Below are 15,660 nucleotides of genomic sequence, written 5' to 3' on the forward strand. Positions count from 1 at the left end.
TTTAGAATGTGCACACAACTGGCGCAGCTGGTACCTCTTAATCTAAGAAGACGGTTAGGGCTGTCCCTCACTCCCCCTGGGCACAGTATGAAGATATCCCAAGGCAATAGCTTTCTCTTCTGGCCCTGGGATGTGGCTCTCTCAGCCTCAGGTCACAGCAAGACAATTTAGTCATCTTTTTAGAAGTTTAAATTTCAAATGGTGTTTTTTTTTATTTTTTCCCAACAGACTTTTGTGACAAAGTTGTGGATAAGGCAGGAAGGGAGAAAAATGTTCTAGTTCCTACCAACTGCTATGGGCACACTGCTTCCTCTTTATGGTCATTTTAGATCTAATGGGTCACATGTTTTGCTAACAGCTAATGGCTTGGCAATCCAAAAAAATGTCTTGTCCAAAATGGCTAGAGCGCAAAGGTTTGGAGCCCCTCGGGATCCTTTATTGTTTTCAGAAGTGGAAGGTGAGAAATTTTAGGTCCTTGGTGCTCTCCATGATTGGTTGTTGTCTTGCAGTTATGGTGAGGAATTGATGGAGCCTGGCAGTTCAGTTTAGAGCAATGAGAGCTCAAGAATCTCTTGTTGTGTTTACTTGTTACTGATTTATTTGTCAATCATTTGTACTGCTCCAAGGACTGTTTTTTTTTGGTTAGATAACATTCTGGCTGGATAAAATCCTGATATTCAAGGATATAAACAGAGGCCAAGAACAAGGGACAAAGGAGACTTATGGCTCCAATCAAAATGGGTCCCATCTCTGAAAGCAAAATTATCATCAAATCATAACTTTTTATGTGATATAGACTGGGAAAATTATTGAATAAATGGAAAATAATTTTAGCAATTGTATTTAATTAACCAGATCAACTTTTAATTAAACTAAATTAACTTTAATTTTTCTCCTGGTCGCACTCACTGTTTGGAGTGTGGCCACTGCATGCCATTAGAAGGTCAAGTGTGGTCTAGTCGGAAAGAGATGACACAATCTTGCCCCATAGCAACTGGGAAGCCCACCCCCAGCTGCACTCATGCTTAGCAGATCCCTTTTAAAAGAGAATCTAAGCTCGGCAGTTGCACAACATGGAAAGATCAGGCAGCTCTAGTCTTGGTTAGTCGTAGTTGCTTTTTATGTGGTAGTAGGTGGTACTCGGCTCATTTCGTTAGCTTAAGATCAGGGTTTCTTGCAAAGACAGAAAGTGGATTCATTCCAACCCAGTAAGTGGCTGGTGTGAACCTCATAGCAAAGCATCAAAATATGATCTGATGCAGGGGTGAAATCCAGCAGGTTCTGACAGGTTCTGGAGAACTGGTAGCGGAAATTTTGAGTAGTTGGGAGAACCGGCAAATGCCACCTTTGGCTGGCCCCAGAGTGGAGTGGGAATAGAGATTTTGCAGTATCCTTCCCCTGTCACGCCCACCCAAGCCACACCACACCCACCAAGCCACACCCACAGAACACATAGTAAAAAACATTGAATTTCACCGCTGATCTGATGGTTCTCTGAAGCCAAATCCAATCTAGCTTCTGGAAAGGGATTGTCAGTTTCAGTGCCTGAATCTACCACTCCAAAGGTACCCAGCGAAAGGCTGGTGTGCCAAGAGAATTGTCTGGCTGAGCGACTTTCCTCTGCCTTCTTCGAAACTGCGGGCGTTGCTGTTTGGCCCAAGAGCCATCCCTCCCATAGAAAAGATGGGATGCATTGCCATGCTGCAGGAGATGCACCAAGGGGCCCTTGTGTGGCAGCTGTGCCAAAGCCCTGGTGGGAAAAGTGCCATTTGGCCTGAAACGCCTTTGTTTTCCTTGTCTGTTTCTCTTTTAATGAGGCTCTGAAACCAACTCCATCTTCTGCTCTGTGCCTGCCAAAAGCTGACTGTGCAGCCTCAGCCACAGACTTCTAGGAGGGGGCGGAGGGAGAGGGACAGTGGCCAAAGGCCAAGAGAGACTAATGCCCTCTTGACCTGACTTCCCTTCCCTTTGGCAGCCAGCTACAAGTCCCTCCCCCCTCCCCACTCTCTCTTTCTCTCTCGCTCTCTCTCTCTCACACACACACACATTTTCTCTTTCTCCCTTTCTTTCTTTTTCTCTTTCTTTCTCTTTGTCTCTCCCTTTCTTTCTTTCTTTCTTTCTTTCTTTTTCTCTTTCTTTTTGTCTCTCTCTCTCTTTCTCTTTCTTTCTCTTTCTTTCTTGCTCTCTCTTCCTCTTCTTTTCTTTGTGTCTTGTTCCCCTTCTTTCTCTATCTTTCAGGGCTGGCAGCCATCCAGTTATGGGAAGGCAAGTCCATTGTCAACCAAGTGGAGTCCAAATCCTGGGGAGAACTTGAGATAAAAGACAAAGCTCAGCCTCCTCCTGCCCCCAGCTTGGGGCCGTTTGCACTAAGGCCCAACTGCCCTGCTGACCCCCAACAAAAAAGCTGCAGAATGTGTCCTGCTTTCTTAAAATGACCTTCTAGACCTCATTTCCTCAACCTGAGCAACTTTAAGATGAATGGACTTCAACCCAGAATTCTCCAGCCACCATTAAAAACTCTGAAGCCACAATAGGCTAATCATAATGGTTTCTGCACAAAATGACTATGAGTTCAGTGGATATAAGGGGTGTCATGATTTAAGGCAATATTTTTCAACCCCTCAGCTGCCTGGGGAATTCTGGGAGTTGAGGTTTACACATCTTCAAATTGCTAAGGTTGGGAAACCCTGTTCTAATTCCTTGATTGTCTTCCTTCATTGTTTTCTTTTTTTAATTCTTTTTCTCTTCTCCCCCCCCCCTTTTCTTCTCTGTTTCTTGCTTCCCTCTTCCCCTTCCTTAACTTTGTTTCCTTTGGAAAATCCACGAAACGGGATTGGTTTCATTGACACACCTTGCTAACCATCTATTGTTCTTACTTAGACTCTCCTTCCCTAAAGTCTCCTGTCTGTCCAATCCAGTCCAATGCTAATGTCCATGTCCCTGTTTCTTGTGTAATGTGTTCATTGCAAGATAAAGTGCCCTCTACTTTCATCCACCTCTTGCGTAATATTTTAATTCCAAGCAGGAGACATCAATAAGGTCCTTGGCAAGAATGAGTGAACCTCTCTTAGATTGCAAGGGCTGTTTGTTCTTTATCATTTTTTCCATACTCACCCTCTTTTATTCTTCTTTTACTATTACAGATTAATTTGATCTTGTTTTAAATATTTTGAATCTGTGAACTGTCCAGAGTCATTAGGAGTCAGACAGCATACAACTTCAAGTAAAAATAAATCATAAAAACCGGCTACTTCAAATAGGGTTTTTTTCCAGAAATATTTGAGATCTTTTGGAAGGATTTATTCTGCCCTTCAGGCCCTTCCCCTATTATGGCACTTCTGTTTCAAAGGGCTGTTTAATTAACCTGTGACATTTGTGTCATGATGTCACGAACCATATCATGTCATCATCATTTTATAGTGCTCGAATAATAATAATTGTGATGATCCCTGGAGCACATGACAGATTTGCAAATGTGCATTGCCACAGACTGATCAACCAGAGACTGGTTGGGTCAAACGAGAAATGACTACGCACACGTTGGAAGCTGCTTTGAAAAGCTGTATCCTTCTTAGGAAGCCTTGAAGAGAAATGAAGCCTCCTGAAGCAGCACTGCTCTCCCCGCTTCCCACCTCCCCCAGGGTGTCCTGGACAAGCTAGTCTTTGTAGTTATAACCTTTGGCAACAGAGAGGCAGAGTCTTTATAGCCCACCTGCATCCTCACTCCTTCCCTCCCTTTCTCTGAGCTGGTCATCAATTGTGTCTTTTGGACGTTGCATCCATTGGCATCAATGCTGGATGAAAAGGTTGCTTTCATCTTGTGGATAATGAAGGACAGAGGGAAGGTAGCCAGCTCTCCTTTTCCATGCCTCGAATATCTCTGAAGTCATCACAGTCTTCTTCTTCTCCTCCTCCTCCTCCTCCTCCTCCTCCTCCTCCTCCTCCTCCTCCTCCTCCGTTTCCTCCTCCCCATCAACCTCTCAGACCCCTTCATCTACGTATAGCGGAACTGCAACTCCCCCAGTAAGCAGCATCTTTGGATTTGGGCTGGCAACTCTTGGAAACTGCAACCCTAAATGAACATGAGGCACCAACCTGAAGAAAGACTGCTCTGCTTAGATAGATGGCAGCTCCGTGGGTTTTCAAGGCATAGGATTATTTCCCAACCTTCTCAGGGTTTATGCAACATTCAGTCTGGGACTTTGGGCTTGAAAAACTGGTGCTCTATTGTACACACAAAAGCTGGTGATCTATTACACACATCCCCAAGCATCCCAAGACCACAAAGCAAAGCGAATTCCTTGGGCCCTGCAGGAAATTTACCTACAGTAGAATATATTTGCCTTTTTCAGGGTGAAACCTTAAATTGCTGAGACTGGAAAGTAATTCTATTGTTGTTATTAGTTGCGAAGTCATGTCCGACCCATCGCAACCCCATGGACAATGTTCCTCCAGGCCTTCCTCTCCTCTACCATCCTCTGGAGTCCATTTAAGTTCACACTGACTGCTTTGGTGTCTCCATCCAGCCACCTCATTCTCTGTCGTCCCCTTCTTCTTCTGCCCTCAATCCTTCCCAGCATTAGGCTCTTCTCCAGTGAGTCCTTCCTGCTCATTAAGTGGCCAAAGTATTTGAGTTTCATTCTATAAGCCATAGTAAATGTTAATGGCATTTCAATGCAGATGAAATGAAATCAAACTTAATTCCCCCCAACACCCTGGCCCAATGTACTACGATTTGAATGTACCCAATCATACAAAAAGGCCAACAGCCTGGATAATCCTCTTTAGAGGCTCTGTGGGACAGAGCTGGGCTACCATATCTGGACTACAACAATCCAAATGACCACAGGATGGCAGCAAAGCTTAACAGGAAATGTTCTCTGCTGCCATCTAGTAGCATTCAAGGCTTTGCAAGCTGGATATGGTTTTCCTAAAAGGGAAGGATTCCAAAAATGACCTTTGCATGATCCCGTTAGAAAAGTTGAAACAGAAGCAGAGGTGGTAATCTGCCGGTTTGCCCCGATTCAGGCGAACTGGTAGCAGCAGTGGCAGGAGGCTCCACCCACATGGCCAGAAGTGATCACGGACACTCTGCGCATGCACAGAAGTGCCATAGGTGAGCTCCCAGTAGTGAAGATAAGAGGAAACCATTACTGAGTAGAAGACATGGTTTTGCCATCCCATAATGCCCAAAGTCGGGGTGGGAGGGGAGGGAGAGAGGGGGAGAGAGAGGGAGGGAGGGGGAGAGGAAAGAGAATGAGAGAGGGGGAGGGAGGAAGTGAGGAGGAGAGGGAGAGAAAGAGAGAGGGGGGAGAGACAGAAAGAAAGAGAGAAAAAGAGGGAGCAGGGGGAGGGAGAGAGGGAGGGGAAGAGGGCAAGAGAGAGAGAGAGAGAAAGAGAGAGGGAGGGAGGGAGAGAGGGAGAAAGAAGGATCTTGCTTTTTTCTCATGTATATTCAAAGGAATGGAGCACCAGTTAAAAAGGCCACCATAAAGCACAGACAACCAAAACAAACAGATCCCTAATAAAACCTCACAATTAATTTTATAGGGCAGCTTTATGGGCTGCTTGGAGAGCAGGCTCCATTGAGTTCCATACTGCTGACTTGCGTCTGCTTAAATTCCGCAGAGAAAATGACCAGCTTTCACAAAGGTTGTTCTCCCACCAGCTAAAATGCCAATAATTGGGCAAGAAGGGTCCCTGTTTCGGCTGCTATCGTGAACTGAACGCCACCAGGGCCTAATTTCTAATTTACCTGTAGCTATTAGATTTTAATCTAGTTGGGCTTAATTTCCATGGTGAATGGGACACTGACTTTTTTTTTTTGCCTTGAGACCATATTTAACGTACAGTCTATTTGCACAATTGGGACTGGAACTCCCATTGCTAAGTGATGCAGCATTAAGTGAAATGTGCCCAATTTTGCCACCTTATTGCTGCAGAAATGTTATTGAATCAAGCTTCCCGCATTTACTTGGCTTGCCAGAAGGTTGCAAATGGTCATCCCAAGAGGCTGCATGCAGGGTTTGGTCTAGTGCAGAGGTCTTCAAAACCTGGCAACTTTAAGACTTGGGGACTTCAACTCCCAGAATTCTCCAGCAGAGCTGGCTGGAGAATTCTGGGAGTTAAAGTCCCCAAGTCTTAAAGTTGCCAAGTTTGGGGACCCCTGGTCTAGTGGTTAAGGCACCACGGTAGAAAGCAGAAGACTCTGAGTTCAAGTTCTACTTTAGCCATAAAAGCTAGCTGGGTGACTTTGGACCAGTCATTGTTTCTCAACCCAACTCACTTTCCAGTGTTATATCGTTGTGTGGAAAAGAGGAGGAGGAGGAAAGTGTGTGGGGTACCTTTGCTGCCTTTGAGTTATTTATAAAAATAAATAAAACAATGAATACGATAAAAGTGAGATATAAATAATTTTAAAAAGCAAATCCATGCCGGTTTACCATGCCCCCAAATCACAATCCCATGACTGCAGGGACATCGCAATTAATTGGAACTGTGAGAACTGGCCATAAGTCACTTTTTTCAATGCCACAACTTCAAATGGTCACTAAACAAATGGTCACAAAGCAAGGACAACCTGGGATACATGAAAACATCTAACTTCACTTGATTCTTTTCTTTACCCTCTGATTTCTTGTCTCTGTCCAATATTCAGAAATAATAAAGAAAACTGGGAAAAATTGGTGGATCTGCCAGATCACTTCTGACTGGAGGGGGAGGGACATACATGCAGACTGTCCCAGCCAGGGGTGAAATTCAATTTTTTTTACTGGTTCTGTGGGCGTGGTGTGGCGGGCATGGCGTGGTGGGCATAGCAGGGGAAGGATGCTGCAAAATCTCCATTCCAGTGGTAGGTTTCGGATCCTGTTCCAACCGGTACGATTGTAACGGGCCCAATGGTGTCCACATGGACATGCACAGTGCGTGCATGCATCTTAGCGCCTCCATGGGCCTCCGCAACGCTCCAGCTGCTCAGCGGAGCATCGCACAGGCACTGTACGCGCCGTGCGTGTGTATGGAAGCGCCGAAGACTTAAAAGACCAGTAAGGAACTCGGGCGGGTGGGTGGGTCCTCTGGAGCACCGTACCGGAACGGTATCTGGTGCTCCGGGCAGGGTCCTGTACGCCTGTACCGGGGCGTACCGCCTGCAACCCTTCACTGCTCCATTCCCTCTACACTCTGGGGCCGGCCAGAGGTGATATTTGCCGGTTCCCTGAACTACTCAAAATTTCCACTACCGGCTCTCCAGAACCTGTCAGAACCTGCTGGATTCCACGCCTGGTCCATCATGTTCTGAATTCTACTCTGTGTCCTAACTCAGAACAACATTTTCAGGCATCGAGACTCTTTTGGCAGCCATGCATGACAGACCATTTGCTGGTGTGTCACTTGCACAAATACATTAAAAAAATGTGAGTGCCAGAGCAGCCCATTATAGCTTTTGATGTAGCAGTTTAGTTTGGAAGTGACTGCTACTGTGCTGGCTTTTATTGGTTTCCCCACCTCTTCTCCTCCATGTTGAGTTATTTCCTATTACAATGTTACAGCACAGGTAATTCTCAACTTACTAGGACTTGAGCCTAGTAATTAGGCTTGTAATTTGTGTGGGTCATAGAGGATCACTATGTGATGGTACCTGTTTTTACACCATTTTCTGAGGTGGTCATTAAGTGAACACCGCAGTTAGGCAAATGCTGTGGCTGTTACGCAAACCCCTTGTTTATTATGTGCTGGTTTTTGCTAGAAACCAGAAGTACATTCCAGTTTCTGGCAAAACCACTGTCAATCGCAGTCACATGACCATAGATCAAAACTGATTTGTGAGTCAGTTGCTGAGTGGCCAAAATGCAGATACATGACTGTGGGAGGTGGGGCGATGTCAGGATTTTGAAACCAGGTCATAAGTAACTTGTGAGGTCACTAAATAAGTTCAAATGTTCACCTAAGCAACTGGTTATAAGTCAAGGAGTACCTGTAGTCTCTTTTGGTGTAGACTGGAAAACAGCCTTGGAATTTCCTGGAGATCTACTGTACCTTTAATAAAAAGGAAACTCTTTCCAAGTGCGATTATAATATAACATTTAAAAAGAAGCAGTAAGAGGGGAAAGAACATTATGCTCTCTCCTCTCCAGGAGGGAGACCTGTCTTAAAAAGAGCATTAAGAGAGGTTAGATAAGGGGCAATTATCAAATTGTCCACCATTCCGCCTGCTTCCCCAATGGAAGCAGTAAAAAGGGCCAAAGTAGCAAGGAGGAAGCTGCTAATTAATCTTGCAAGGGACCTTCACTGAACCACACTGACCTACAAGGACAGAAGACTCTTGGTGATGAAGGCAGGCACTGCTGGGGGTGGGGCTATTTTAGGGATTGTGTGAAATAACTGCTTTAATTCTACTTCCAGAAGATAGCGAGAAGCGATGCCTCAAAAACGCTCAAAGGTTTTGGAAAGAAAGCAAATTCTCTGATCTACAAAAAATGGAAATCTCCACCGAGGTTCTCTTCATATTTCACATCTATTCTTAACAGCCCAACATTGGCTTCTAGACAGTGTGTGGGTGGGGAGTCTGCCCTGCCCCAGGCACAGACAGGAGAAGTTATGGCCTTGCCAAATGCTCTTGAAATACATCATCCCAAGGGCGAGAGGAAAAATCTGTTTGGAAATTTGCCAGAAAGGACTACTAATGGCTCTGAATAATAAAACGGTGCCTGCTTTGAAAAAGATTAAGAAGACCTGCTTTGGATCCCCTTCAAGCCTTAACTGAGATCACCCAACTTTTTTCAGGCTTCTGGAAGAGCCTGGGGTAAAAAAAAAGATGCTGCTGCTTTAAAGAGATTATTCCTTAAAGGGAATCCATCTCTTAAAAGCAGCCACACTGTTTTTTTGGGGGGGGGGGGGAACTGAAAGCACTCTTCATTTTGAAGAGTGCCTACTGCATTAAAAAATATGGAGCAAGTATGATTCACTTAGCAGTGGATTGCTTGCCTTGCATGAGGCATCTCCAAGCATAGCTTTCTAGCCATTTTCAGACCAGCTGGAAGACACCTGGAAGAATGGCGCATGTGCGAGATTAGGATGGCTGCGAGGCTCCGTCCGCTCTAAGCTACCCGATGAAAAATGCCAAAAAACCGCGAGTAACAGCTTTAATTTATACTATGAGAGGCTTGTTCGGGAGGCTTGAGATTCTGAGAACCCGGAAAGACCAGTCAGCGGTAGGGGTTACCTCTTTGGGGATAGCCCCGGACCGCAAAAGCTTCGGCGTTTTACATCCTGGTCTGGCCGCCCGGCAGCAAGGGGGAGAATTTCGGCCTGGAAACGGCGACGGCGTTCTTCGGCGGCTCCGGCGCTTATTTCACCTTTCGGCTTCGCCGGCCCGCGACGGGAGCACACTACGGCCGTGGGACCATCTCCAGGACCGTTCCCAAGTTATTTGGACATTGCGACCGCGGGCCACATGGTTCCTGGCGGTTCCAGCGGCCCTCGACCTGGTTTGCTTGTATCAGCTGTCCGGCGGCGAGGAGAGGAACCTCAGCTGGGTGGCAGCGGCATCGTCCTTCAGCAGCCTCATTGCCTGCCTTACTTCCCTATTCCGTCTGCCTGCAGTGGGGACGAGGAACGGGGGAGACCACCCGTGGATTTTACAGTCCTGGATGACTCCATCGGCTCTAAGGATTCCGGCGGTTCTCGGGCTGCCTCAACCATTTTGTGCTGAGGAAGCAAGTTTCATCTGGAGAACAGTAACGGCGCCCTTTGGCAATTACAACGCCTTTTCCATCCTTGTACTTTACATATTTCTACTGGTGTGCCTTTGGGAACCCCTTGGAGTGGCTTTACCCCCAGGAGGAAAACGTCGGACCCGGGCTGCGGGTGGACAGATGATGGCAGCACTGTGTGTTTGCACTGGACCCCCGCAGGACCTTTTGATCAACAAATCTGCTAAAGAAGAGGAGGGTTACAAAATCCTCCTCCACATATTCCATCAGAACTATAATTGGTCCTTAGCCACTTTAACCCTGAACATTAAGAGCCAATTTTGCCATCCGAACTCGCACTTTTAAATTTAAAATTTTTAATCAATTGCGCAACTATCTTATCCTCTTTCTTTTCTTTCATCTTTCTCTTCTCTCTTTGTATGGGATATGTATGAGATATGCATGAGATGAATGAATGTCCCACTTTTTATCATTATATTGTTGTAAATTTGTGTATTTTAATTCTTACGTGGGGATTGTCTGGGGGAGTGCATGGGTATGTATGATTCGGAGGACCTGCCGGGAGATGCGGGGGCCATGGGGGGTGGTTGAGGGGTCCAGAGACACGGGAGAGGGTCGGGGTATTACGGTCATAGCAGGGAGGGGCAGATACGGCGGGGACTTTAGGGCAGGCCATTACCGGGGAAGGAGGGTTCGCTACATTACAGAGATCCCTCCTTCCGGCCCTATGAGTCCCACTCCGAGACCAGATGGCGCAAGTAGTCAGGACCCTGGTCTCAGGCTGTTGTTGCTAAATGCCAGGTCTGTTGTACATAAAGCTCCTCTCGTCCGGGACTTAATTTTAGACGAGAGGGCAGACCTGGCATGTATTACTGAGACCTGGCTGGGCCCAGAGGGAGGAGTCCCCCTTGTAGAGCTGTGCCCAGAAGGATTTCAGGTGCTGCACCAGCCGAGAGCCCAGGGAAGGGGTGGGGGTGTGGCCATTGTTATCCGGGAGTCGTTAGTTCCTCGTAGGGTCCCTGCTCCGGAGATTGTCGGGTGTGAGTCTCTGCTGATGAAGTTGGACCTCAAGGGTCAAGTGGGTCTGCTGTTAACGTACCTGCCTCCCAACAGCGTTGCAGCAGCCCTCCCCTCGCTCCTCGAGTCGGTAGCCGAGCTGGCAATTGAGTTCCCTAGGTTGATGGTCCTGGGGGACTTTAATTTGCCGTCGCTCGGTGAAAACTCTGATGGGGCGCAGGAGTTCATGGCTTCCATGACAGCCATGGGCTTGACCCAAGTAATTCGGGGCCCAACCCATTCAGCGGGGCACACGCTTGACCTCGTATTTCTCTCGGAGCAGTGGATTTGTGATCTTGGTCTGAGGGGGAACGACATCATACCCCTGTCGTGGTCAGACCACTGCCTACTGAGGCTCGACTTCCGGAGACCAAACCCCCACTGTAGGGAGGAGGAACCGACCAGGTGGTTCCGCCCCAGGCGACTTATGGAACCGTTAAGGTTCCAGACGGAGCTTGGGGTTATTCCTGACACTTTCGCCCACAGTCCGGTAGAGACTCTGGTTGCTGCGTGGCACTCGGCAGCATCGGAGGCCGGATTGCGCCACTACGGCCCCTCCGAGGCGGCGGATCCCGGAGACCTCCTTGGTTCACCGAGGAACTCCGGGAGATGAAGCGCCGGAGGAGATGCCTAGAGCACCGTTGGAGGTCCGATAAGTCCGAATCGAGCCGAGCAATGGTAACCACCTGCACCAAGGAATACACCAGGGCACTTAGGGCAGCGAAAAGATCTTACATAGCCACCTTGGTTGCGTCCGCTGAGTCCCGCCCAGCCGCCCTGTTTAGGATAACCCGCTCCCTACTGAATAAAAGGGAAGCGGGGGAACCCTTGCAGGGCAGAGCTGAGGATTATGCCCAATTCTTAGCGGACAAAATTGCTCGGTTTCGGTCGGACTTGGACTCCACCCCCGCAGTTCCAGCCGAGGCACAGGAGGATCAAGTAGAACATCTCTGGGTTGAGTTTCAGGACGTTGCCCCCGGGGATGTGGACAAGGCCATGAGGGCTGTAAGTACCTCCACCTGTGTACTGGATCCGTGTCCCTCATGGCTGGTTACTACCAGCAGTGAGGTGACACGAGGCTGGATCCAGGCGGTTGTTACCGCCTCTCTTCGGGAGGGGAACTTCCCCGCCGCACTGAAAGCGGCGGTGGTGAGACCCCTCCTGAAGAAACCATCTTTGGATCCAGCTGTTCTCAATAACTATCGCCCAGTATCCAACCTCCCCTTTCTGGGGAAGGTTGTTGAGAAGGTGGTGGCCTTCCAGCTCCAACGGTCCTTGGAGGAAGCAAACTATCTAGACCCCTTCCAGTCAGGCTTCAGACCCGGTTACAGCACTGAAACCGCTTTGGTCGCATTGACCGATGATCTCTGGAGAGCCAGAGATGGAGGACATTCCTCCATCCTGGTCCTCCTTGACCTCTCAGCGGCTTTCGATACCATCGACCATGGTATCCTTCTGCGACGACTGCGGGAGGTGGGAGTGGGAGGCACCGTCTTGCGGTGGTTCTCCTCCTACCTCTCGGACAGGTCGCAGTCGGTGTTAGTGGGGGGGCAGAGATCGTCCCCTAGGCCCCTAACTTATGGGGTGCCTCAGGGCTCGGTCTTATCCCCCCTACTATTCAACATCTACATGAAACCGCTGGGAGAGATCATCCGCAGGCACGGGATTAGATACCATCAATATGCGGACGATACTCAATTGTATTTGTCCGCCCCGTGCCAACTCAATGAAGCGGCAGACGTGATGAACCGAGGCCTTGAAGCCGTTATGGACTGGATGAGGGTTAACAAGCTTGTGCTCAACCCAGAAAAGACCGAGTGGCTGTTGTGCTTCCCTCCCAAAGATTCGATCAATATTCCATCACTCAGGCTGGGGGGTCAAATTTTATACCCCTCAGAGAGGGTTCGCAACTTGGGAGTCCTCCTGGATTCACAGCTATCGTTTGACCATCACTTGACGGCTGTGACCAGGGGGGCTTTCGCCCAGGTTCGCCTGGTGCGCCAGTTGCGACCCTACCTGAATCGGGAGGCTCTCACAACAGTCACCTGGGCCCTTGTGACCTCTAGGCTGGAATACTGCAATGTGCTCTACATGGGGCTGCCCTTGAAGAGCATCCGGCGACTTCAGCTAGTACAGAACGCGGCCGCGCGAGTGATTGTGGGTGCACCTCGGTTCACCCACATAACACCTATCCTCCGCGAGCTGCGCTGGCTACCTGTCGATCTCCGGATGCGCTTCAAGGTGCTACTAGTCACCCATAAAGCCCTACATGGTAGTGGATCTGGATACTTGAGAGACCGCCTTCTGCCAATTACCTCCCTGCGACCAATAAGATCACATAGATTAGGCCTCCTCCGTATTCCATCGGCCAGCCAGTGTCGGCTGGCAACTACAAGGAGGAGGGCCTTCTCAGTAGTAGCCCCGACCCTTTGGAACGAGCTCCCCGTGGAGATTCGTACCCTCTCCACCGTCCAGGCCTTCCGCACAGCCCTTAAGAACTGGCTAGCCCGTCAGGCCTGGGGACAAGGATAGCTGCCCCTCCCGAATGATGAATGTATGTTGCTGATTATTTTATTGTACGTTTCTTTGTCAATGTTTGTTTTCCCTTCCCCTGATTTTGTGTGAGCCGCCCTGAGTCCCCTCAGGGAAAAGGGCGGCATACAAATATTAATAAAATCATAAAATCATAAAAAAACCTGTTAGGAAGGATTGGGGTAGCTAGATGATCCCTGATTCTGGTCAGTTAAATTGACCAAACCAATCTAGCACAGGGGGACACTAAATATCCTATAGCAATGATGGGGAACCTATGACATGTGTGCCGGAAGTGGCATGCAGAGCCGTCTCTCTGGGCACACCAGCCTTTGCCCATTGCTGTTCTGGGTTCCAGCATGCACATGTGCACCGGCCAGCTGGTCTTTGCGCATGCAGGAGTGCCGGAAACCAGAGAGGCAGCTCCCTGGTGCGCATCTGCATGCTGGGAAGCTGAGCTTTTTGTTTCCAGCACACGTAGAAACACTGGCCAGCTGGTCTCTGTATGCGCATGTGCGCCAGAAACCGGGATACCAGGTGGCTGGCGCATATGTGCACACTGGAAATTGGAAGCTCAGCTTCCTGGCGCGTTTCCAGCACTCCCGCAAGAGTGCTGCTCTTCCAGTTTCTGGCACTCCCCTTCTGCCCGTGTGCTCCCATTTTGGCACTCGGTATCGAACTGTCCAACACTGTCCTATAGAACAGGGCTTCAAACTCCCAGCCCATGGGCTGGATGCATCATGCGCTGGCTACACCCAGTTTAGTGAGGGGGGGACAATATGTCACGAGATGCCGCGAGTTTGACACCCCTGCTGTAGAGTATCATCCCTCTGAAGTGAAATTGGTCCCAACCCTACTAATGTTCCAGAAATTCCTCAGAACATGCGTTTGATCAATAACCTTAGGAATCCCAAACTTTTTTTCCAAAAGGCAACTTTCTTGGTTTTTTCCTTGACAACATTTTGCTTTTCATCCAAGATGTTTCTTCAGTTGACACAGCTGGCTGGAGAATTGAAGTCTATAGGTCGTAAAGTTGCCAAGGATGGACATCCCTCAACTACATTGTTCAGTATATTGTGTTCAGCAATTGGCAAATTCAAACAGCTGAGTTAAAACCTTCATGCAAAGATAGCCAAAACTAGGAAACAGGAAGAGAAAGGAATTTTAGGAACAAGAAATCATGATAGAAGGCTTCAAAAAAACACATATTTCCATGCTACCTCCAGTGTAGTTCTAAACAGGAGTAGCCACAGGATAGAGACAAAAAAGTCAAGATGGTAGCCCTGGTGGTGGAATTGAAGCTCTATCTGGTTTTTTAAGTGTGTTGACCACCATTTTAACCCCTTTTGGCCACCCCTTGCAGACAATCGCTGTCCTTGAATGGGAGAACCTGGAGCTGGCAGTATCTCACCTCAAAGGGAATACAGAATGCCACTTTACTCTGCAATGCCAGCCTAAGGATGGTAAGAATTGGACCTGGCTCAAATCCAGGTGGAATGGTTTTAGCATGATGAAGGGCAAGATAAATTGTATTTCTCACACTCAGCAGGAAGGATTTTGCAAAAGATCATTAGCTAAGGAGAGTCTCTGCCCCCTCCACCCTGAAGCTTTTAATGCAAAATCAAATCAGATTTGGGGGGGCAAGAGAGAGAGAACAGTTGGGAGGAGCCATTGTGTTTCTCCACCTTCAGCCTTGCTGGACTTCGTTTTCCTCCCCGCCCCCCAAGCCTTCCTCTTAGGAGATCTGCAGCTTCAATGGGCTGGAATTTGCTCCCCTGCGAGGTCTAATTAGCTAATTCTGTTGCTATTTTTAAAATGACGCGGAAAACCTCTTTTATTTGTTTGCCAGCTCCCATTCCTCTCTGGCAAAGTAGTCAAAATGCCAGGCTTTGAGGGAGTTGCCTAGGCTCAATCGATAAATCAACAAGGCAGGGCACGGAGGCTTGCAGCTTTAGCTTCTATTAACTACCCAAAGTTGGTGCTCTCCCTCCCTCACTCCCTCCCCACTTCGGACTGAAAATACAAGCTATTTAGAGAGTGGCATAAATCAGGCGGCCAGAAACACCAGATGTTTGACTGCCAGGTACCACAGCTCTCCTAGGGGGTCTACAAGTGTTTCTCAACCTTGGCCACTTGAAAATGGCTGGACTTCAGTTCCCAGAATTCCCCACCCAGTATGCAGAATTCCCCAGCTTGTCTGCTGGGGAATTCTGGGAATTGAGGTCCATGCATCTTAAACTTAATGAGGTTGAAAAACATGGGTTAAATCAGGGGTGGGTTCCGGTCGGCACTACTGCCGGTTCGCTTGTGTGCACACTTTGCACATGTGCTTGATGCACACTGCACACGCATGCACAAT

Source organism: Thamnophis elegans, chromosome 12, assembly GCF_009769535.1.
Source record: "Thamnophis elegans isolate rThaEle1 chromosome 12, rThaEle1.pri, whole genome shotgun sequence".
Lineage (NCBI taxonomy): Eukaryota > Metazoa > Chordata > Lepidosauria > Squamata > Colubridae > Thamnophis > Thamnophis elegans.